Consider the following 24,469-nt stretch of genomic DNA (forward strand, 5'->3'; position numbering starts at 1 on the left):
AAAATCATGTTTTAATATGATTCTGATCGACCTGATTTCATATCTTATATGGTTTGTACTTAAATGATGATTAAGTATCAAACACTGAGACAGAAAACCCAGCTGTCTGAGTTACATTGCTGTTTGTTGTCTGTGGAGGTTTTTGTACAGCTGCTCAACCAACTTCAGTCACTGTGAGTCTCTAGCACAATAATAAACAGCAGAATCTTCAGTCTTCAGACTGTTCATCTGCAGATACACCTGTTCTCTGTTGTTGTCTCTGGAGATGGTGAACCGGCCTTGAACTGACTGAGAGTAGTATTTGTTGCTACCATCAGTATAGATGAAACTGATCCACTCCAGTCCTTTTCCAGGAGCCTGTCTGACCCAGTGCATGCTGTAGTCACTGAATGTGTATCTAGAGGCTGTACAGGTCAGTGTGTGGGATTCTCCAGGTCTTTTAACCACTGGTTCAGATTGTGTCAGAGTCTGACCATCAACACCTGTCAAGAGAATAAAAAGCATCAAGTGAAATAAGCTGCTGACTCCAATCAAAGCTATGTAAAATGAAGATGAGTGAAAGTGTTGACCTGCCCAGCAGATAGTTAAAAGCAGCAGTCCTGTCCTACAGTCCATCATGTTAAACTGTGTGTCCACTGTTCTCTGTCATCCTCTCTGCAGTCAGATAAGTAGAGGTGGAAGACATCTTTGTTTTGCATTGACTCCTCCTCTCAGGAAGGATGCAGCTTTATTGCAGATATTTGATAAAACTGTGGAGCTGATGTCATCAAGTCAGTCCTCTCTGATCTGTGTATATCATCAACACTACAACCATGAGTATTTTAATCATTCTAAAATCAGTGCTTTTCTCATTGAAAGAGTTCTGTTACTGTTAGTGATGTAAGAAGATCAAACATAAATGTAAATCTAAAATGATGGTGTTCACCTCTGTTGGTCCAGAGCAGTAAAGACTGTTTAAATCTTGTGTTCTCTCCCTCAGATGAAGCTGATCTGGAGAAATCAGAAGGATCCAATAAATAGGGGGAGGAACCTTGGCACTCTGTCTCACATCGTATTCTCCTGGTCAGTGCAGCAGGAGTCAGTGTTTATGTAGCTTCTGTTTTACTTCTTTATTGTGTTGGAAGGGTTCAGTAGTCTCTCTTTCTCTGTCTTATTTCTGATCAGGGTTCAGTTTGGTATGTTCAGGGTTAGGGGGAAAACACCAGGTCCTACGGTCCTTTGTGGGCTGGCCTGAGTGGTTTCTTCTTTGTTTAGTTTATTTGACCGACCCATCTTGTTCCTTGATTGTTTAAGTTGTTTGGTCTTAATAAATTACATTTTAAGCAGTTTCTGCTTGTGTTCAATCACTTTACTGTGAGCCAGTCAAGCTGGTCGTGACAGGGGATAATTATTATTGTAATATTAACATATTAATTCATATAAATATCTGATATCAAATACTATAAAATGTGTATTACTTGTGCATTTAATGTAAAACATACAGAAATCTATTGTGGACATATGTTCAGAGAAAACCCAGCTGTCTCTGAGTCACATTGCTGCTCCACTGTCTTCAGTCACTGTGCTTTGTCGAGCACAGAAGTAAACAGCAGAATCTTCTACTGTCAGTCTCTGGACCTGGAGGTACTGAGTGCTGCTGGACACATCTTCAGTCATGACGAAACGACTTTGGAAAGAACTGCCATAGATAGCAGAGTTACGACCTGCGTTCATCCTCCCAATCCACTCCAGAGCTTTTCCTGGTTTCTGTCGTATCCAGTGAATGTAGTAGCTCGTCATGTCAAACCCAGATATGACACATGACATCTTCACTGTCTCTCCAGGTCTCTTCACCTCAGAGGGAGACTGGTCCATTCTCTCACTCCAAACTCCTGTTAAACAAACAGACAAAAAAACTTCATGATCAGTTTCCGTCAAAAGAAATCACAAGAAGGAAAGCACAACAGATCTCCTTACCATGAATAGTAACTACTAATATTAAAGTCCAGACTACTGTATGTTCCATCCTGTGATCAAACCTGTCCTTTAATTCTCTCAGAGTGTTTCAGATCTGTCTCAGTGTTCTGCCACAAACTGGATGAGAGTTTCTGATGGTGTGTTACAGTTTTTCTCCATTGGTTTGGCTCATTTCTTGAAACCGAAATTACATTCTCAAAACAACATGGACAAATCTCCAAACCACTTGGCAATTGTCCACAACAGAATTGCATTTCTCATTCATTTCATCAAGTTGCAATTGTCTTAGTACATGTCTCAATATGTCATTACATCTATTCAAATGATTAAGTACAGGTAGCCTTCATTTAGCACAATTTCCAAATGAATAGATCTTTTTCATCAAAACTGATTGTCGATTCTCAGTGTAATGGTTGTTCTCTGCAAAACATGTCAGCATCATTTCATTGTGTAAGTCATCACTTGCACAATAGTCTGTTCAATTATCAAAATTAGTCAAGAACATAATACCATGAATACCATATGAATCTCTTGGAACATTTGATACATTGAGTACAGTAATTGAGTCAGGTGAAACTAGAACTTGACTAACGAAGGAGGTGTTTCACTCATCTCATCTCAGATCCCTGCTCCAGGCAATGGACGCTGCGTGTGAAGACATCACAGGGGATCAGTGTAGGGGATGGTTGAGACACGCACGCCGTTTCTTTTCTCGATGCATCGCAAGGGAGAATATCCGTTGCGATGTGGATGAGAATCTGTGGCCAGACAGACAGCAGCGTGTAGATGGCCAGGAGGATGAGGACGGTGGCCAGGAGAGGGAGGATGAGGACAGCGACCAATGAAGTTTTTATTTACAGCTTTATTTACAGCACTGTAGCCTAATAATGTGCTCATTTGCCTGTAATTTCCCTTGTTTTTTGTTTATGTGTTGTTTATATTACAGAATATTATGCTGTATACCTTTTCTTTGACTCTGATGTATGGAAGCTACTTTCAGTTTGTGAATAAAAATGGTTGCAATGTCCTTGGCAGTCTGAGTGCAATGTGTGATGTCAAACCTGAGGCTACTCTTGGCGTAAAAGCCTATTTTTCAGTTTTACACACAATTATATTCTGTTAGCTACACAAAAAAGCTAGTACAGTAACCATTGTCAATGAAGGACTGGGCTAAGACTGAGAGGTGGACATAAAGAATATTTCAATGGCCTTCTGCCATAGTGACAAAATATTTAAACATTTTGACTTGCAGTGCTTACACAATGCCAAAGGGACAATGCATTTTGGGGGCACTGACTATTTATATGAGCAAGAAATTTAGTTTTGACACATGAGTGAACTGTTTTGGGAGAGATATGAGCTTTTGCAGGTGAACCATGGTGTTGTGCTGAACCATCCAGGTTATTTTGTCAAAAGCACCAAGAGTGTGGAGAACGTCCGGTCTAATTCGAGAAATGAGCCAAAGCAATTGAGAAGGATCTTTGCAATTTCGTGGCACTTGACTCTTTATCTGAGAAAGGAATTTAGTTTGAAGCATGAGTGAACTGTTTTGGGAGAGAAACTAGCTTTTGCAAGTGAGTAAGTGAGTTGTGCTGAACTGTAAGACTGTTCTGCCAAATGATCTTAGAGTTTTGAGAATGTAATTTCGGTTTCAAGAAATGAGCCAAACCAATGGAGAAAAACTGTAATAAGAGAGGGAGAGTTTGCATAGACCTCCCTCTGCAGGTTTAAAAGAGAACATGAAACACATGAAGAAGAGTATCTCTACATCAGCAGAGGAACATGTCTAATATCCTAATGAGGATATTAAAAAGTATAAGTTCTATATTTTTTATTTTATTTTATTTTATTTTATTTTATTTTATTTCATTTCATTTTATTTTATGTTTGCTCCCTTGTCCTTTAAACATCTTTTTTCTTAGTTCTAATCATGACACTGAACAAACACTAATAAAGAAAAATGTTTGGTATTCTTCTTTTAATGAGACAAAATCTATGATGATGTTGACTGTAGAGGACGTCTGAAGATACTGATACTGAAATGGAAACAAAAAATAATAAAACAATTAAAGAAAACACTGATTAAAATTGAAATCATGTTTATTTGAAATTAGGAAATGATCTAATTATTACCACTCTGCTGTATTTAGTATTGTCCACTTTTATTGTGTTTAGTTGGTTTGGTTATTTGGAGTTGGAGTTATTTGTGCAGAGGTAGTGTTCAGATTTCCATTCACACATTAACATGAATCAATTCAAATACCCGGTTATTCCTGTTAAGGGTCGTGGGGTCTGCTGGAGCCTATCCCAGCTGTCATCGGGCGAGAGGCAGGGGTACACCCTGAACAGGTCGCCAGTCCATCGCAGGGCAAACACAGAGACAGACAACCATTCACACTCACACACACACCTACGGCCAATTTAGAGTCACCAATTAACCTAATGAGCATGTCTTTGGATGGTGGGAGGAAGCCGGAGCACCCGGAGAGAACCCACGCAGACACAGGGAGAACATGCAAACTCCACACAGAGAGGCCAGACGGCCCATGGATTCGAACCGGTGACCTTCTTGCTGTGAGGCAACAGTGCTAACCACCTCGCCACTGTGCCGCCCTAGAATTAAAACTAACTACTATTATAAATTATTATCAAGAATACTGGATCATCAGATGCTACATGTACAAAGCGCTTGGTCAGATGTATGTATCTATGACAGATGCATGTTTGTCTCGTTCCTCCTGCTGTTCTCTTCTCTCTTTTCTGTCTCTGCCCGGCTGGCCTTAGACAGATGGGTCCCTCCATGTGAGGTTAAGATCCTGCTCAAGGTTTATTCCTGTTAAAAGGGAGTTTTTCTTTGCCACCGTATAGGTAAAACTCAGTGTCCAGTAGCTTCATCGCATAGAAGCAAATAGAAAAGATATTTAAGTTATAGAATAATATGAATATATAATGGTGTGTAAAAAATACACAGCAGTGGGAGCAATGACAACAGTCCAGTTGTTTCCTCACACTGAGGCGTGGTATAATCTTATGGCTTGAAGGACAAACAACCTCCTCAACCTCTCCGTGTAATAAAAATTTCAAACTATTTATGAAAAAGGAGTTATTTAAAACAATAGATTAAAAAAAAGGATACCTTCATACATGAGCTGTAACCTCCCATGAGAAGAATACTGGAGGTTTTTGTACAGCTGCTCAACCAACTTCAGTCAATGTGACACTCTAGCACAATAATAAACAGCAGAATCTTCAGTCTTCAGACTGTTCATCTGCAGATACACCTGATTTCTGCTGTTGTCTCTGGAGATGGTGAACCGGCCTTGAACTGACTGAGAGTAGGAGATGTCACCACCAGCATTATTAATATTAGCAACCCACTCCAGTCCTTTTCCAGCAGCCTGTCTGATCCAAGCGTTCCAGTGATGACTACTGAACCCTGAATATGTACAGGTCAGTGTGTGGGATTCTCCAGGTCTTTTAACCACTGGTCCAGACTCAGTCAGTGTTTGACCCTCAGTACCTGCAGACACACAGCTCATTACCTACTGTCCTGCAGATACATTGTCTTTTTGATCAGCATGTCTGTAAAGAAAATGTTTGATTCTTACCGTCCCAGTTAACTGACAACAAAAGAAAAACAAGCACAAAGTCAGTAGTGATCATTGTGAAAGCCGTTTGTCTCTGTCCAGTCTGCAGTGTGTATGTTAGACTGAGCTGACCTTTGCTCTGCAACACATATAAACACATCAAAGATATCAGTTTTGCATTGACTCCTCCTCCTCAAAGAGAAACACACCATATTTCACACATCTCTGAAAACTCAACGATGTAGATCATTATTCTACATTTGGATATTTACACCTTGAAGCTTCAACTGGACAAAGACACAACTCCAAATAAATGATGATGATGCTTCCTATTGACTCCATAAATAAACAACTTCATGGAGAAATAAGCTGCTAAATCAACTTCAATATTAATGATATATATTTCACAACTTCTCTTCAATATGTTACTGCAGTTTTTAACTTGATTCATATTGTTGTTCTCAGCAGCAACTGGACCAGTTTTAGATTTGGAATATTATGGATAAATGTCCACTTACAGTTCATGTGTCGTTCAACACTGCTGTAAAATATCATTATTATCCATTGGTTATCCAAAAAACAACTTGTTATTGGCAACTATATGAAACAGGAAGTCACAAACCACAACCACAGCTGCTCCTTTCCCAGTGTGCATCTGTATTTCATTCTCTATCCTCTCATTCATGATGTCTTGCTGCCACCTGTAGGTCATTGTGAAGTATTTGTTGAGCCTCTGTTCTTCCTTTGTGTATTTGACCCAGTAACACAGCAGAGTCCTCTGACTTTAAGTTGGACAGTCTCAGATATCTCATGCTGATGCTGTCATCTCTGCTGATTTCTATCCATCCAGTCACACTGTTGACATATCCATGAGCAGCTGCATCACTGAGTTTAAATCCCATCAACATTTCCACCTCCTTTAACATCATCATTTAGTTGTCTCTATATAGAAGCTGTGTGAGACTTCTGATATTTGGTAAAATGAAGGGAACTGATGTCAACAAGTCAATCCTCTCTGATCTGTGTATATCATCAACACTACAACCATGATTCATTTAATCATTCTAAAATATCAGTCCTAGTTTAGACATCAGGTTGTTTTTACAACAAAATAAATAATCTACAGTTTTATTCTGATCACTGAGCAACATTTCTTTGAAATGTATTTTCTGTAATCTCACAAAGTTAAACCAATGCTTTAAATTGATCTTTAATTGTCAACGTCTCACATTCCTAATCAGCCAAAATCATTGTTTAATATAATTCTGATCGACCTGATTTCATATCTTATATGGTTTGTATTTAAATGATGATTAAGTATCAAACATTGAGACAGAAAACCCAGCTGTCTCTGAGTCACATTGCTGTTTGGTGTCTGTGGAGGTTTTTGTACAGCTGCTCAACCAACTTCAGTCACTGTGAGTCTCTAGCACAATAATAAACAGCAGAATCTTCAGTCTTCAGACTGTTCATCTGCAGATACACCTGTTCTCTGTTGTTGTCTTTGGAGATGGTGAACCGGCCTTGAACTGACTGAGAGTAGTATTTGTTGCTACCGTCATAATAGATTAAACTGATCCACTCCAGTCCTTTTCCAGGAGCCTGTCTGACCCAGTGCATGCCATAGTCTCCAAAGTTGTATCCAGAGCCTGTACAGGTCAGTGTGTGGGATTCTCCAGGTCTTTTAACCACTGGTTCAGATTGTGTCAGAGTCTGACCATCAACACCTGTCAAGAGAATAAAAAGCATCAAGTGAAATAAGCTGCTGACTCCAATCAAAGCTATGTAAAATGAAGATGAGTGAAAGTGTTGACCTGCCCAGCAGATAGTTAAAAGCAGCAGTCCTGTCCTACAGTCCATCATGTTAAACTGTGTGTCCACTGTTCTCTGTCATCCTCTCTGCAGTCAGATAAGTAGAGGTGGAAGACATCTTTGTTTTGCATTGACTCCTCCTCTCAGGAAGGATGCAGCTGGACTGGACTTGTTGGTTTTGTTAGTCTGATTTTAATATCCAGTTAAATTCACGACTGGCCTGAAACATTCATTCAACCTGTATCTGATCTTCAGAAGCTGATTTTGTGATCTGTGAGTTTATGAATTTGTTCATTCATGTGATTTACCATGATCTTGTATGGTGGATCTAGGGAGGGAGCCCACCTGTTCAGTGGTAGAGCTTGAAGTGTAATTAGTAGCAGCCTATAAAAGGGACCCCTCTCACAGAGACAAGGGGGACTGGTTGATTGGCAGAGCTGCTACCAGACCTCAGGCCACCAAAGCACATTAGTCAGGAATTATTTTGTTATGTCTTGTAAGTCCTTTTTTTGTTGTAATGATTTACACTGGTGAATAAACACTTGGTTGGTCTGAACCTCATCTGAGCCTCAAGCCTCCTGTTTCAATCCAACCACTGCCAGGCCATTCCAGCACTATATTAGCAGGTACAAAAAAAATATATATGTGATTATTTTGTACATTATATTATTATTATTATAATGAATTCTTTTTTATTCATTACAACATTTTGTACGAGGATTTCCCCCAAAACAAATGCTTTAAATTGTGTTTTGATATCACAACTAAAACATCTTTAGCAGACATATGTTGTTTGCTCATATCACATTAATGATTCATTATTTAAATAAAAAGACCAATGATAACTATGCTATTTATTCAATAATGATGGAAGATACATTTGGCTTCTTAAAGATGAACGTCTTCAGAAGATTCAGTTTTTAAAGTCACATCACACTGAGATCATTTGATCAAATCTAAAGACTGTTTCTGTCTGTACTGTAACAGTAAACAGCTGAAATCATTAGTGGTGTGAGGGCTCCTCCTCTGGTGGCTTCATGTTCCAAGTGTTCAGACACTGAGAGGTTTTTGTTCAGGTCTGTTGGTGGTTTGTGTTACTGTGACTCTCTGGCACAGTAATACACAGCAGAGTCTTCAGGCTGCACATTCTGTCCATTTAGAGTCACTGTGTTGCTGGAGGAGACTAAGTTGATACTGAACTTGCTCTTTAGTGAATCTTTGTAGAATGAATCTCCAGTATATTTCATTCCAATCCACTCCAGTCCTTTTCCTGCAGGTTGTCTGATCCAAGCTGTCCTATAGCTCCCAACAGAATAAGAGACCTGACAGGTGATGGTCAGACGTTGACCTGGCTGCACAGTCACAGAGGCTGGCTGTGTCAACTGTTCACACTTCACACCTGTTAAAAAGAGGAACATATATATTTACTTTAAATAATCATGTTACAATTCAAAAGAAGGAACTGTTGTCTGGGACAAACCCAGAGAGACTCACAGGATCCAGCTGCCAACAGCAGCAGCAGAGCTACAGGAAACATGTTGAGTCTGATGTTCTGTTTCCTCCACAGTCTGATGTGAAGTTTTTATATCTGAGTAGAGACGACGTCACTGAGTTTGCATACAGTCAAACACATGAAGCATTAATATCAGCCTATCCAGACAGGTAATAGTGGACTCAGAGTGATGACTGAGTTCTGACTCCAATCTGCAGCTCCTCATGGATTTATGGAGTTGTATTGACTTTCAGCTCGTTGCTTTTATTTCTGTTTAAGGAATGTAACCCAATCAAACATATAGAGATAAATGTTCATCACTGATTTAAGATTTAAAGATTTAACAGAATGTTCAGTTAAAATTATGGTGGAAAATCATGACAAGGATTAATATCTTAATCTATCTGCGTGACTTTAGTGTGTTTGCAAATCATTGTCGATGTGGTCGATTGGTTCGTGTTTCAGCCCACATCAACGGGGCGAACCATGGTAGATATGTTTGTTTGGGTCGTGATTCATAAAAGGACGAGGCTAATTATTGAAATATTAGTTGTTGTCTAATATTAATGGTGAGAAATGGTGGGAAAAAAAGGGGTTTTGCAGTGGCAGCGTGGTGGGGGGTGACTCCAGGATGCTGGAATTCACTGTTAAGCCTTCTTGAGGTGTCGTGGGCCTAACTTAATGAAACATCGGTGAAGGGAGGTGCCCACTTGAAAACCCCAGTGACATGCTGCATACTGCTGGTGACTAGGCCAGGTATCCTGATGTCTTCATGTTGGCAGCGATATTTTTTTGTTTGGTTAGCTGCTGAGCGGGCCATACAAGCCAGCAGCATTTGGTTAGTTCATTTAGATTGTAGGTTAATCGTCATATCAGATGACTGTAGGTTTGTTAGGGTTTCTCAGTTGGACAGGGCCTCTAAATGTGTTTTGCTTGGGATTTTGGCACAAGGGATTGTAACATCTAATCCTGTGTATTAATGAATATCTTTTATAACAGAAGCTCTTTTCACTCTCACATTATCTTGTATTTCAGTTTAACATCATTTACATTATTGTCTCTTGATTTGTAGAAATGTTTTGTATTCATAGAAGTTCAACATCAGTGATCAGCTGCTGTTTATGACATGGTTGATTAAAACTTACTACTAGTTTTACTTTCATTAAGAATGTATTGAACTAATTTTTAAATATTAAATTGTAATGAAAAATTCAAACTAATAAGAGTTATTAATATTTAAAACATTCCGTGATACAAGAGCTGTAACTTCTCATGAGAATCGTTATCCAAAAAACTACTTGTTATTGGCAACTATATGAAACAGGAAGTCACAGACCACAACCACAGCTGCTCCTTTCCTAGTGTGCATCTGTATTTCATTCTCTATCCTCTCATTCATGATGTCTTGCTGCCACCTGTAGGTCATTGTGAAGTATTTTCCTGATCGTCCATGATTCCTTTAAAAACACAAAGATGGTAAATAGAGGAAGTAGTTTTTGTATGACTCTCCTGTTTCTGTCTCTCACTGTGAGTATCTGGTACAGTAATAAACAGCAGAATCTTCAGTCTTCAGACTGTTCATCTGCAGATACACCTGCTCTCTGCTGTTGTCTCTGGAGATGGTGAACCGGCCTTGAACTGACTGAGAGTAGTATTTGTTGCTACTTCCATCAGGATGAATAAGGGAAATCCACTCCAGTCGTTTTCCAGGAGCCTGTCTGACCCAGACCATCCAGTAGCTGCTGAATGTGAATCCAGAGCCTGTACAGGTCAGTGTTTGGGATTCTCCAGGTCTTTTAACCACTGGTTCAGATTGTGTCAGAGTCTGACCATCAACACCTGTCAAGAGAATAAAAAGCATCAAGTGAAATAAGCTGCTGACTCCAATCAAAGCTATGTAAAATGAAGATGAGTGAAAGTGTTGACCTGCCCAGCAGATAGTTAAAAGCAGCAGTCCTGTCCTACAGTCCATCATGTTAAACTGTGTGTCCACTGTTCTCTGTCATCCTCTCTGCAGTCAGATAAGTAGAGGTGGAAGACATCTTTGTTTTGCATTGACTCCTCCTCTCAGGAAGGATGCAGCTGGACTGGACTTGATGGTTTTGTTAGTTTAAATTTAATATCCAGCAAAATTCATGACTGGCTTAAACAAATCACGCAACCTCATTTGATGCTGCATTTTCATCAAGTCATTTTTGGTTCGTTTGTATTTATTAGAAAACAGTATATCATACTGAATATCTGATTATTTCAACCAAAACAAATACTTTAAATTATTTTTAAAAAAAAGACAAATTGCACATATGTTTTTTTTTTTTTTTTTTTGTCAATAATAATTGGAAGAGAAACTGACTTCTTGAAGACGAGTATCTAGATGGATGATGGATGATCTAGATGGACTGTTTCTGTCTGTGCTGTAACAGTAAACTCCTCCTCCAAGTGTTCAGACACTGTAATCCCTCAATAATTCCTCTATTTTTATACGTCTGTGTCCTTTGCAAATTAATTGAACTTTTAGTCAATGGAGAACATTCAGACCAACTTAGTGTCCCCATATTTTCATGAAGAAACTGCTAACATAGACTCAGTATACAACAAAGGTCAGAGCCGTCTCAGGAGGCTAAGGTGGTTTAATATCTGCAGGAAGCTGCTGGAGAGGACTAAGAAGAAGGACACCTCAAGGCTGGACAAGCTGATCCAGAAGGAGGACTCTGTGGTAGGGACAGAGCTGGAGTCCCTGATATCTGTGGTAGATGGAAGGACCTTGAACAAACTCTGGTCCATTATGAACAACATCCACCACCCTCTAGAGGACACCATAGTCAGACAGAGAAGCTTGTTCAGTGATATGTAGTAAATCTATATATGCAAATATCCTACTGGACACGGAAGTTCCCTCGGGATAAATAAAGTACCTATCAATCAATCTGTCTATCAATCAATCAATCGATCAATCAGTGGATTTCTCGATCTATCTACTGTATCTATCATGCTCAATTAATTGATGTGTCAGGTATATATATTATCATGCACCTGCCTTTAACCTTCAATATTACCCATATTAGGAAAAAATACATGAAACAGACAGTAACAAAGCTCATCATCAGCTGATTGCTGTCTTCACTGTTTGTGTTGAACTTCATATTTTAGGTCTTCTACTGCCCCCTGGAGGTTCTAGTGGAAATAAATACTTGGATGTTTTTGTACAGCCTCTCTGTTCATTTTAACCACTGTGAGTCTCTGGCACAGTAATACACAGCAGAGTCTTCAGGCTGCACATTCTGTCCATTTAGAGTCACTGTGTTGCTGGAAGAGTCTAAGTCGATACTGAACTTGTTCTTTAGTGAATCTTTGTAGGATGAAGACCAAGCACTTTTCATCCCAATCCACTCCAGCCCTTTTCCTGCAGGTTGTCTGATCCACTGTGTGTGGTAGTCACTAACAGAATAAGAGACCTGACAGGTGATGGTCAGACGTTGACCTGGCTGCACGGTCACAGAGGCTGGCTGTGTCAACTGTTCACACTTCACACCTGTTAAAAGAAGAAAAAGTTTTGTTCCAATCTATCAAGTGACTCTGCAGAAGAACAACTGTTGACTGAGACAAACCCAGAGAGACTCACAGGATCCAGCTGCCAACAGCAGCAGCAGAGCTACAGGAAACATGTTGAGTCTGATGTTCTGTGAACTCCACTGACAGTCTGATGTCAATGAAGGAGTTTTTATAGCTGAGTGACAAAGAAGATCACTGAGTTTGCATAGAATTCAACACATGTAGTTCTCTCAGTGTTATTATATCTGCAGAGTTCAGACATGCCTGAATCACCTCTGTTTTCCATATGGTATTTTAATCTCATTAAAACTGGAACGTTCTGAAAACCTCTCTGCATTTACACAAATGAAACAATAGTTAAAGTCTGACAGTGATGCATGCTGAGTATATGTTGAGAAGTTGTAATATTAATGTTTCACTGAAATAGTTTCATTTTATTTTATTTTTTTTTATTGTTTTATATTTTTTGTAATATCTTTTTATTTCTCAAAAGAAAGTCATTCAAATAACATACAGAAATACTGCTCCTCGGTCATACAGTTTACAATTTTCCTTTGAGCATTATTCCCACCCCCCACCCTTAGAGGGATAACCCAACAAAACACACAAACGTAAAAGTACAAATATTACTGGAAATAAGAACGGAAGAAGGATAAAAAGAAAAAAAATAATCATAATAATAAAAAAAAAAATATATATATATATATATATATATATATATATATATATATAAAAGAAAAAGCAAACGAAAAATAAAAAATTAAAATTAAAAATATTTGGGGCAGCAGTAATGTCAGCATATCGATATGGTAGCCAAAGTAACAATAAAAGAGCAGCATGTACACAGCCCTTGATATACCAGTTCATGCTTTTGCCATACCCAATAGTATAGGGCACCAAAATTCTTGAAAAAGATGTCCACGATTGTATTTCTCCAGAGTCAGTTTTTCTAAAGGCAAAAATGAAGACAGTTGTTCAAGGAAGATCTTGAAAGAAGGAGGGGTATCATTCTTCCAGAATAAAAGTATGCATTTCTTTGCAAAATAAGTGATCAAAAAGAGTATCCTGCATTTTTTTTGATCTAACTGTAAGTTATTTGTGTCGTTTAATAAAAATAAACTGCTGCTCAGATCAAGTTGTATTTCCATGACAGACCGAGTAAAAGAGTGGATTGAGCTCCAATAACTTATTAAAAGACTGCAATCCCAAAACATATGCATGAATGTCCCCTCCGCCTTATTACATCTCTGACAAGCTGCTGATATATCATTTGATATTTTATGCATTTTTAATGGAGTTAGGTAAGTTTTGTGGATGAACTTGAAATTAGCTTCCTTAATTTTATTGCTTGTAAATGGGTAATGAATTCTATTACAGATATTCAACCATACACTATCTTCAAAAGTTCTCCCCAGGTCCTTCTCCCATATTTTCTTTAACAATTGGAAAGAGGATTGACCTTCTCTTATCAGAATATTGTAAAATACACTAATCTTTCCTTTTATTGTGTCTGAGGATAACAAAGTGTCTTCCATTTCAGATAGCTCAAGCCGAATTTTTTTTTCCTTAATAAGAGTGGTTGTAACACTTCGGATCTGTAAATATTTAAAAAAATGTTTATTGGAAATGTCATATTGTGAACATAAATCCATGAATGGTTTTAACTGCAAATTCTGATTTAACAAATCTTTAAAATGTATTATGCCAGAATTTATCCATTGACCTGTATTGACCAAAGTAATTTGGGTATTAAGGTCTGGATTTTGAAATATCGGAGAATGTATGGAGGTACACAAGATAATGCCCATTTTCTTTCTACAGTCTTTCCAGGTTTGTAGAGTATTGGTTACGGAGAAACATTTATTCATATTTTTTATCTTTTCAAAGTGGTTTATAAATAGGAGGGAGATGAGAGGCAGCGGTTCGAATGGTTTTGATTCCATCTGAACCCACATGGATTCATGTCTCTCCATTGACCATGAGATCAGGTTCCTTATTTGGGCTGCCCAAAAATAATATTGGAGGTTGGGTAAGCTCAGACCTCCCAAAATTTCAGGTTTCATTAAAGTCAATAGACTAATCCGAGGTTTTTTATTCCTCCAAATAAATCTCGAGAGACAGCTATTAATTGAATTAAAGAACTCTGTAGATAAAAAGCATGGAAGCATCTGGAAAAGAAAAATAAATCTTGGGAGAACATTCATTTTAATTACATTTATTCTGCCCAAGAGTGATAATGGCAGAGAGGCCCACTTTGATAACTCTAGCTTAACCTTAAGTGAAAGGGGAGTGTAATTTTCTTTAATTAAGTTATCCAAATCTGGAGTAATGAATATACCCAAGTACTTAAAGCCTTTTGGTGTAGCATTAAACCCACTAGAATATAGCAATTCTTCAGTTGGTATCGTGTGTAGGAAAAGGGCATTGGACTTGTTAAAATTTATCTTATATCCTGAATAGTTACCAAATTCTTTAATTGTATTTAGGAGGTGAGAAATAGAATTGTCCAGATCAGTGATATATAAGAGAATGTCGTCAGCATATAAGGACATTTTATGTTCATTAGCGTCAAACTTGAAACCTTGGATATTGGTGTTGTCTCTAACAAATACAGCCAGTGGTTCAATCACCATGGCAAAAAGTAAAGGTGACAAAGGGCACCCCTGCCTGGTCCCTCTAGTTAAAGCAAAGAAGTTTGAGCAGTAGCCATTTGTTATGACTGCAGCTTTAGGGCTGTTATAAATACTCCTAATCCAATCAATAAAGTTACCACCCATTTTAAATTTCACCAGAATAGAAAAGAGAAAGCTCCACTCAACCCTGTCAAAAGCCTTCTCTGCATCTAAAGATAACAGAAGAGAGGGCTTCCGCTGATTGTTAATACAGTTTATTATATTCAGAGTTCTCCTAATGTTGTCAGTTGCATATCTCCCCTTTATAAAGCCTGACTGGTCTGGGTTAATTAGTTTAGGTAGGATTGACTCCAGCCTTCTAGCTAAAAGTTTGGTGATAATTTTGTAGTCGTGGTCCAGGAGGCTTATAGGCCTGTATGATGAGCATTGCAGGGGATCTTTGCCACCTTTAAGTAAAACACTAATATAAGCCAAGTTCATTGTCTGCGGGAGTATTTTTTCCTTACAGAAGTTGTTCACCATTGCCATAAATATAGGATGGATCTCAGGCCAAAACTCTTTATAAAAATCTACTGAGAAACCATCTGGTCCTGGACTTTTATTTAACGACATTGAATTAATTGTAGCCAGTATTTCAGCTTCTGTAAATGGTAAATTTAAGGAGTGTTGGTCTGAAGCTGAGACTTCAGGTAGCTTGATTTTGCTGAGGTAATCCTCCAATTTTTGTTGAGAGTAACCCCTTTGTGATTTGTAAAGATTATTATAGAAATTGAAAAAGGTTTGGTTGATCTCTCCAGGGTGATAGGTTGTTTTATTATCACTAAAGTGTATAGCTTTTATAGTCTTTTCAGCTTGCTCCTTCTTTATTTGATGGACTAATAATTTACCTGGTTTATTTCCCATTTCATAATCTTTTTGTTTAATAAAATTCATTTTTTGTATGATCTCCTCTGATATCATAGTGTTTAATTTTGCTTTAGCAATAACTAATTGTTTCCGGTTGTTCTCAGTAGGTGCTTTTTTATGAAGGTTTTCCATTTGTATTACTTCTCTTTCTATTTCTTTTCTTTTACCAAGTTTTTCATGATTTTTAAATGAGACATATGAGATAAGAAGTCCTCTTAATGTAGCTTTTGCTGCCTCCCAAATAATATTAGGCTCTAAGGAGGGATCGTTGTTTTCTTTAATATAATTTGATATCCACACACGTATGATTGATTTAAGTTCATTATCTTTAAAAAGGGAAGGGTTAAATCTCCATCGCCTAGAGATAAACCTTTTCTGAATGCATTGGATCTGTAGGTGGATTCTAGAATGGTCTGAGAGGACTATTGGATTTATACTACACTTGGATATCATGTACATATAGTTAGAGGGGACAAAAAAGTAATCTAATCTCGAATAAGAATAGTTTCATTTTAGATGAATTGTATTATTTTAAGTTGTTGTTAAGTATTCTGGCTCTCACACCACACATCCTCCTCAGTTGTAGAAACATTCAATATGAGATTTTTATTTTAATATGTGGGGATGAAAACTATCTGTGTGAAGAAATCAGTAGTATAGAGGTGATGACCATTGTTTCAAGTTACGATACAAACAATCTGTCTGTTCTTAGTCAGACAGACACATGAAAATAAAGGAGAGACATGAATTATTTACTGTCTGTCATATGTATTATTTCATTTGGACTGAAAATCATATCTTGAATAATTATGAATGAATTTCAATAACAAAAAGACAAAAAGGTAACACACACTGGTTTCTGAAATTTCAACCTACTCTGAACTGTTTCTCATGTGTTGTAACCACGTTTTAATGAGAATGAACATTTTACCACTTAAATTTATTGACATCAATGTTACAAGAAGAATGAAAGAGAAGAAGCTGAATGTTTCCAGTGGTGGTGGTAAATAGAGGAAGTAGTTTTTGTATGACTCTCCTATTACTGTCTCTCACTGTGAGTCTCTCCTGGCACAGTAATAAACTGCTGTGTCCTCAGTCTTCAGACTGTTCATCTGGAGATAGACTTTACTGCTGGAGTCATCTCTGGAGATGGTGAATCTACCCTGGACTGACTGGGAGTAAGAGATAGGAGAACTGGATGTGCATATATAAGCGATCCACTCCAGTCTTTTTCCAGGAGCCTGTCTGACCCAGTTCATGCCATAGCCTCCAAAGTTGTATCCAGAGCCTGTACAGGTCAGTGTGTGGGATTCTCCAGGTCTTTTAACCACTGGTTCAGATTGTGTCAGAGTCTGACCATCAACACCTGTCAAGAGAATAAAAAGCATCAAGTGAAATAAGCTGCTGACTCCAATCAAAGCTATGTAAAATGAAGATGAGTGAAAGTGTTGACCTGCCCAGCAGATAGTTAAAAGCAGCAGTCCTGTCCTACAGTCCATCATGTTAAACTGTGTGTCCACTGTTCTCTGTCATCCTCTCTGCAGTCAGATAAGTAGAGGTGGAAGACATCTTTGTTTTGCATTGACTCCTCCTCTCAGGAAGGATGCAGCTGGATGTGATCAGTTATGAAAATATACAAATGAATATTAGTTTAATATGATATCAATTCTCAATAAATATAGATCATTGGATCAGGTTAAAATAGAAGTTTGTTTTAAATGAATGAACCATTATGAATTACCTTAAGGTCCTTTCTTAGTGATGTTTCTACTGTGCAGGCTTCATCAAATGATTATCAAGTAATTCTGGGAGAACAAGTATCACACCCAGTCCTGCTCCTAGACTGCCCTCTAGTGTTTTGAGAAGCAACTGTAAATGCTTTTGTCTGGACTGGTTTGTTTTGAATTCAATAGAAGTTGTTAGAGCTCCATGTACTGTCTCCTGAGAAACCTTCAGTCTCCATGATGAGATGCTGAGAAAGATCCTCTTTGTTCAGAATAATATCTGATTTACAAAGCTTTTTTTACCGATAACAGTGAAAAAAAAAAATGTTTCACTGATGTCATTTTTTACATTTAGTATAATCTTGTTACCATGGTGACAGTGACTGATGTATTCAGAAAGTAATGAAGCAACCACTATGATGGTGGAACAGAACAACAGACAATGTCTTCCTCTATTTGTATCAAGATCAGTATTTTTATTTTCTTCTTTTTGCAGTCAGAACTGGGACTGTAACTCTGTGAGGTCTGTCAGCCAACTTCAGATGAGGACTGGGGGTTTGACTTCACATGATCATGACGTGTTTAATGGTTTTACAGGAAACATGTTGGAAACATGTTGAGTCTGATGTTCTGTTTCCTCCACAGTATGATGGGAAGTTTTTATAGCTGAGGAACAAAGGAGGTCACTGAGTTTGCATACAGTCAAACATATGAAGCATCAGTGTTGGTCTAACTGGAGTCAGTTGGACTTAAATCAGTTGGAGGTGTTAACAGTGTGTCTTCTGGAGTGTGTCTTAATCGTCCGTTATTCAATGTGAAAGTAGTTTTCAGAGCCTGACATGCTTCAGTGCTTGTTACACCCCTCTGCACCTCTACTGGTGTCTGTGGCTTGTGCTTAATCACCTTAACCAGCCACACCTGAGAAGACTGAATAGAGCTCAGTCTTCTCAGGTGTGCTCATCATCAGCTGATTGCTGTCTTCACTGTTTGTGTTGAACTTCATATTTTAGGTCTTCTACTGCCCCCTGGAGGTTCTAGTGGAAATAAATACTTGGATGTTTTACAGCCTCTCTGTTCACTTTAACCACTGTGAGTATCTGGCACAGTAATACACAGCAGAGTCTTCAGGCTGCACATTCTGTCCATTTAGAGTCACTGTGTTGCTGGAAGAGTCTAAGTTGATACTGAACTTGTTCTTTAGTGAATCTTTGTAGTATGTGGTGTATCCATGAGCTGCACCTCCAATCCACTCCATTCCTTTTCCTGCAGGTTGTCTGATCCAGTGTGTCCTATAGCTGCTAACAGAATAAGAGACCTGACAGGTGATGGTCAGACGTTGACCTGGCTGCACAGTCACAGAGGCTGGCTGTGTCAACTGTTGACACTTCACACCTGTTAAAAGAAGAAAATGTTTTCTATTAAATGATCAGGTTATATTAGAAAACAACATGTGCTGACTATCATCTAAAGAGACTCACATCCAGCTGCTAGGAGCAGTAACAGAGCTACAGGAAACATGTTTGTTGGTGAAGCTGACTTGCTGTGAACTCCCCTGACAGTCTGATGGTTTTATAGCTGAGGAACATGGAAGGTCACTGAGTTTGCATAGCATGAATCAAACATGTGAAGCATCAGTGCTGCTCTAAGTGGAGCCAACAGAAAAGTCTGCTCAGTGATTCTCTGCAGAGTGAACACACACCTGGAAATCACCTCTGATCAATCATTTAGTCATGAAATGTAACTTTCCAACCAGTCCTATATCAGACATACTCTGCTGTATCATGTTGAACTGATTCCATTCATCATGTCGGGTAGAGAGTCAGGGTCTGTTGATCTGTTTCTTTGAATGAACACAAGAATAAACAGCATCTTCTTCCTGCTGCTCATCTTTTGTTCAAGGTAGAAAGATTTGAACTTTGACAATATCAAGAGTTTAAGAAACATTCAGATCAACGAGAACAGCAGAGAGTCTCTTTATGACAGTGAAGAGAGAAACTTGACTCTGACTGCCCTCTAGTGATTTTAGAAGAGACCCTGCATCATTTGATTTGGTCCTACTCATACAGTATTATGACTCACTTCATTACATGACTACATATTCACTACACTTCATTTGCAGGTTTTCTCTTATTTTTACTTGTATTTCACCACATTGTTGTTTTCTCTTCAACTATTTTATTGAGAACTGATCTTTACTGAAGTATTTAAAGTTAATACATTTGCTCATTTATTTATCACTTTCTTTTCTGTAAATGTTCACATTACATTTCACATTTATACCTTTTATTTATGTTTTATTGTGCAGAGCTCTAATTAAACTTCCCTTCCTGGTTCATTTTCTACATAATTAACAATTATTTATTGATTCAACACCAACTGTCTTAATGAATGTACTAGATACTGGATAAGACAGCAGAATAATAAGCTGCTATGGAAGTTTCAAGTTACAACTAAAGCAACAGCACTGTCATTTATTTGATATATTGTTTAAGAACTAACGGGAGCTTTAAAACCTGGAGCTTGTTAAAAGACCAGAGAAAAACTATTTAATAGATTACATGAATTACTTTAGTTCTAAACTTGAGGTTCCTCCGTTAAGAACAGCAACTTCTTGTTTTAAAAAGCAGATATTTAATATCCAGTGGAATTAAAAAGATGTGAATTGGTTTTTAGCACATAGGGCAAATTCTAACAGAAACATAGAGTGGGAACGTGCATGAGATATTTTGAATATTAGTCTGAAAAGCTATTTATATTCTATCAGTGAGTGTCACTGTGACATCTGCAGGGTTTTTGTACAGCTCTGTGGCTTCCTGTATCACTGTGGCGCTCGAGCACAATAATAAAGTGCAGAGTCTTCAGTCGTCAAGCTGTTCATCTGCAGATACACTTGATCCACGTTGTTGTCTCTGGAAATGGTGAAGCGATTCTGGACAGACGTGGAATAAGATTTAGTGCTTCCACTCGGAGCAGAAATGAAAGCAACCCACTCCAGTCCTTTTCCTTCAGCTTGTCTGATCCAGCCGATAGCAGCATCATCATCAGATATTCCTGCATATGTACAGGTCAGTTTGTGGGACTCTCCAGGCCGCTTCACCACTGGTTCAGACTCAGTCAGAGTCTGACTGCAAACACCTGGAAGAAAAGCAGTGTGATCAGAACAGAACATGAAGCTTTGACGTAGAACCAGAGGAGAGCAGAAGTGTGGTATTCACCAGAGAACAGCAGCAGAAACGTTAGACATGCAGTTAAATTCATTGTGGAAATGAGTTGCATGTCTGGTTGGTGGTTTGGTTTCTCTTCAGTTTGCAGTCACATTAATAAAGATGGACAAGATCCAGATTTGCATTGACTCCTCCTCACACTGCATCAATAAATAAATACTATATCAGTATAGCTATGATATACACTATATTACCAAAAGTATTCGCTCACCTGCCTTTACTCATTCTATGAACTGAAGTGCCATCCCATTCCTAACTCATAGAATTCAATATGATGTCGGTCCACCTTTTGCAGCTATTACAGCTTCAACTCTTCTGGGAAGACTGTCCACAAGGTTGAGGAGAGTGTTTATAGGAATTTTTGACCATTCTTCCAAAAGCGCATTGGTGAGGTCACACACTGATGTTGGTCGAGAAGGCCTGGCTCTCAGTCTCCGCTCTAATTCATCCCAAAGGTGTTCTATCGGGTTCAGGTCAGGACTCTGTGCAGGCCAGTCAAGTTCATCCACACCAGACTCTGTCATCCACGTCTTTATGGACCTTGCTTTGTGCACTGGTGCACAGTCATGTTGGAAGAGGAAGGGGCCCGCTCCAAACTGTTCCCACAAGGTTGGGAGCATGGAATTGTCCAAAATGTTTTGGTATCCTGAAGCATTCAATGTTCCTTTCACTGGAACTAAGGGGCCAAGCCCAGCTCCTGAAAAACAACCCCATACCATAATTCCTCCTCCACCAAATTTCACAGTTGGCACAATGCAATCTGAAATGTACCGTTCTCCTGGCAACCTCCAAACCCAGACTCGTCCATCAGATTGCCAGATGGAAAAGCGTGATTCATCACTCCAGAGAACGCGTCTCCACTGCTCTAGAGGCCAGTGGCGGCGTGCTTTACACCATTGCATCCGACGCCTTGCATTGCACTTGGTAATGTGTGGCTTGGCTGCAGCTGCTCGGCCATGGAAACCCATTCCATGAAGCTCTCTGCGTACTGTACTTGGGCTAATCTGAAGGTCACATGAAGTTTGTAGCTCTGTAGCAATTGACTGTGCAGAAAGTCGGCGACCTCTTTGCACTATGCGCTTCAGCATCCGCTGACCCCTCTCCGTCACTTTACGTGGCCTACCACTTCGTGGCTGAGTTGCTGTTTTTCCCCAAACGCTTCCATTTTGTTATAATAGAGCTGACAGTTGACTGTGGAATATTTAGGAGCGAGGAAATTTCACGACTGGATTTGTTGCACAAGTGGCATCCTATGACAGTTCCACGCTGGAATTCACTGAGCTCCTGAGAGCGGCCCATTCTTTCACAAATGTCTTGTTTCACAGTCTGCATGCCTGAGTGCTTGAATTTATACACCTGGGGCCAGGCCAAGTGATTAGAACACCTGATTCTGATCATTTGAATGGGTGAGCGAATACTTTTGGTAATATAGTGTATATTGTAATACCAATTTAAAAATCAGTCAGGTTCACATAAAATATTTCAAACAGTTTAACTTGGACACTCTAGAGGAAAAGAGCAGAAACATGTGAACTAACTCTCTGTGTTTTTAGAAAGTTAGTCAGAAACACTGAAATACTCATCAAGTTCATTTCTGTGAAAGCAGTGACCACATACTGTCTTTATTAATGTTCACAGTCACAGTGTGTGGTTGTGTCTTGCTGGTTGCTGAGTATTTGTTCAGGTCTGTTGGTGGTTTGTGTCACTGTGGGCTGACGTACACAGTAATACACAGCTGTGTCCTCAGGCTGCAGATTCTGTCCTGTTATTGTCACTGTTCTAGCAGAAGTGTCTCTGCTGTAGCTGAACTTGTTCTTTAAAGCATCATTTTGGTAAAAGCCTCCTCCACCCCACATATGAGAAATCCAGTCCATTGGTTTTCCTTCACGCTGTCTGATCCAACCTGTTGCATAGTTGTCATCAGTCAAAGAATAACCAGAGACCTGACAGGTGATGGTCAAAGACTGTCCAGGCTGCACAACCATTGAGTCTGGCTGGATGAGATCAATACTGTACACACCTGTGGAAACAGAAATCAACATTATCTCCATCATTCATCTGACTATTCAGTGTTTCTAATGTGTTTATTAGTGTGAATCCACTGAAAGCTGCTCACAGGATCCAGCTGCCAGCAGCAGCAGCAGCAGCAGCAGAGCTACAGAGAACATGGTTGATGTTGGAGAGGATCTGATGGGAGCTTCTCTTCTTCTGCTGCAGCTGACAGCATGATATCAAGTCTTTATAGGAGACTGTGAGGAAGGTCACTTTGCATAAAGGATACAGACACATTAGAAAAGAAGGATGGACTATAACGCTTGGATTTATGTTGTCTGAAGAAGACATAGCTAGTTCAGATAAAGAGGACATTTATTTATTATTGAAGAAAAAGTGACTTTGCTTCTATGACTGGGTGATTGTTTAAAGCAAAGAGAATATTTTGGAGATGATTTAATATGTTGAGTTTTCTTAAACTGTTGCTTCCTCTTGTGTCACTGTGTCTTTGGAGCTCCTTAATAAACATATTGAATCTTAAACCATCATAAACCAGCCTCTCACTGACTGATGATCTATCACCACTATAATGGGCAGTAACAAAGCTCATCATCAGCTGATTGCTGTCTTCACTGTTTGTGTTGAACTTCATATTTTAGGTCTTCTACTGCCCCCTGGAGGTTCTAGTGGAAATAAATACTTGGATGTTTTTGTACAGCCTCTCTGTTCACTTTAACCACTGTGAGTCTCTGGCACAGTAATACACAGCAGACTCTTCAGTCTTCAGACTGTTCATCTGCAGTAACACCTGCTGCCTGCTGTTGTCTCTGGAGATGGTGAACCGTCCTTGAACTGACTGAGAGTAGAAATTGGTGGTACTCTCATAAGCAACCCACTCCAGTCCTTTTCCAGGAGCCTGTCTGATCCAGCCCCACCTGTAGTTTCTGAAGTCCAGTCCAGATGTTGTACAGATCAGTCTGTGAGACTCTCCAGGTCTTTTAACCACTGGTTCAGACTCTGTTATGGTCCAACCTTCAGCTCCACTCCAAACAAACAGAGCAACCACCAAGAGTGTCAGCTTTCTGTCAGCCATGTTGACAGTGTGATTAGTAGGTTTTCAACTCCCCTTTAAATATGATGTCAACTGGAGCCCTGTGAGAATTTGGTTACAGTCAGCTCCTCCTACATCACTCCATCTATTAAAGTCACATTCAAGGGAAACAACTCACAATTTGACTTTTGGACAAATATTAAATGTCATTGTCCTCTCAGAGACACACAGACACACCAGTCCTATATTTGGTAAAATGAATAACTGATGTCATCAAGTCAATCCTCTCTGATCTGTGTATATCATCAACACTACAACCAGGAGGATTTTATTAATTACAAAATGTCAGTCTTGGTTTAGATATCAGGTACACTAGTCATTATTCTGAGCATTGACAAACTTTATTTTTTTTTGTCATCTCACAAAGTCACACCAATGATTTAAAATGATTATTGATTGTGGACATCTCACATTTTTGTGTTTATAAAGGAGCAACACTTTGCATAGAGCTCCCTCTACAGGTTTAAAAAGGAACATTCA

General features: G+C 38.9%; 1 gene segment (V, D, J or C); it reads right to left on the reverse strand.

The window, feature by feature from the left end:
• Positions 1–1,530: 1,530 nt before the first annotated feature.
• Positions 1,531–24,469, reverse strand: part of LOC311506741 (immunoglobulin heavy variable 1-46-like) — a 67,048-nt gene continuing 44,109 nt past the window's right edge. The window contains exon 2 of the V gene segment in view: positions 1,531–1,871.

The sequence above is a fragment of the Chelon labrosus genome, assembly GCF_963514085.1.
Source record: "Chelon labrosus genome assembly, chromosome: 21".
Classification (NCBI taxonomy): domain Eukaryota; kingdom Metazoa; phylum Chordata; class Actinopteri; order Mugiliformes; family Mugilidae; genus Chelon; species Chelon labrosus.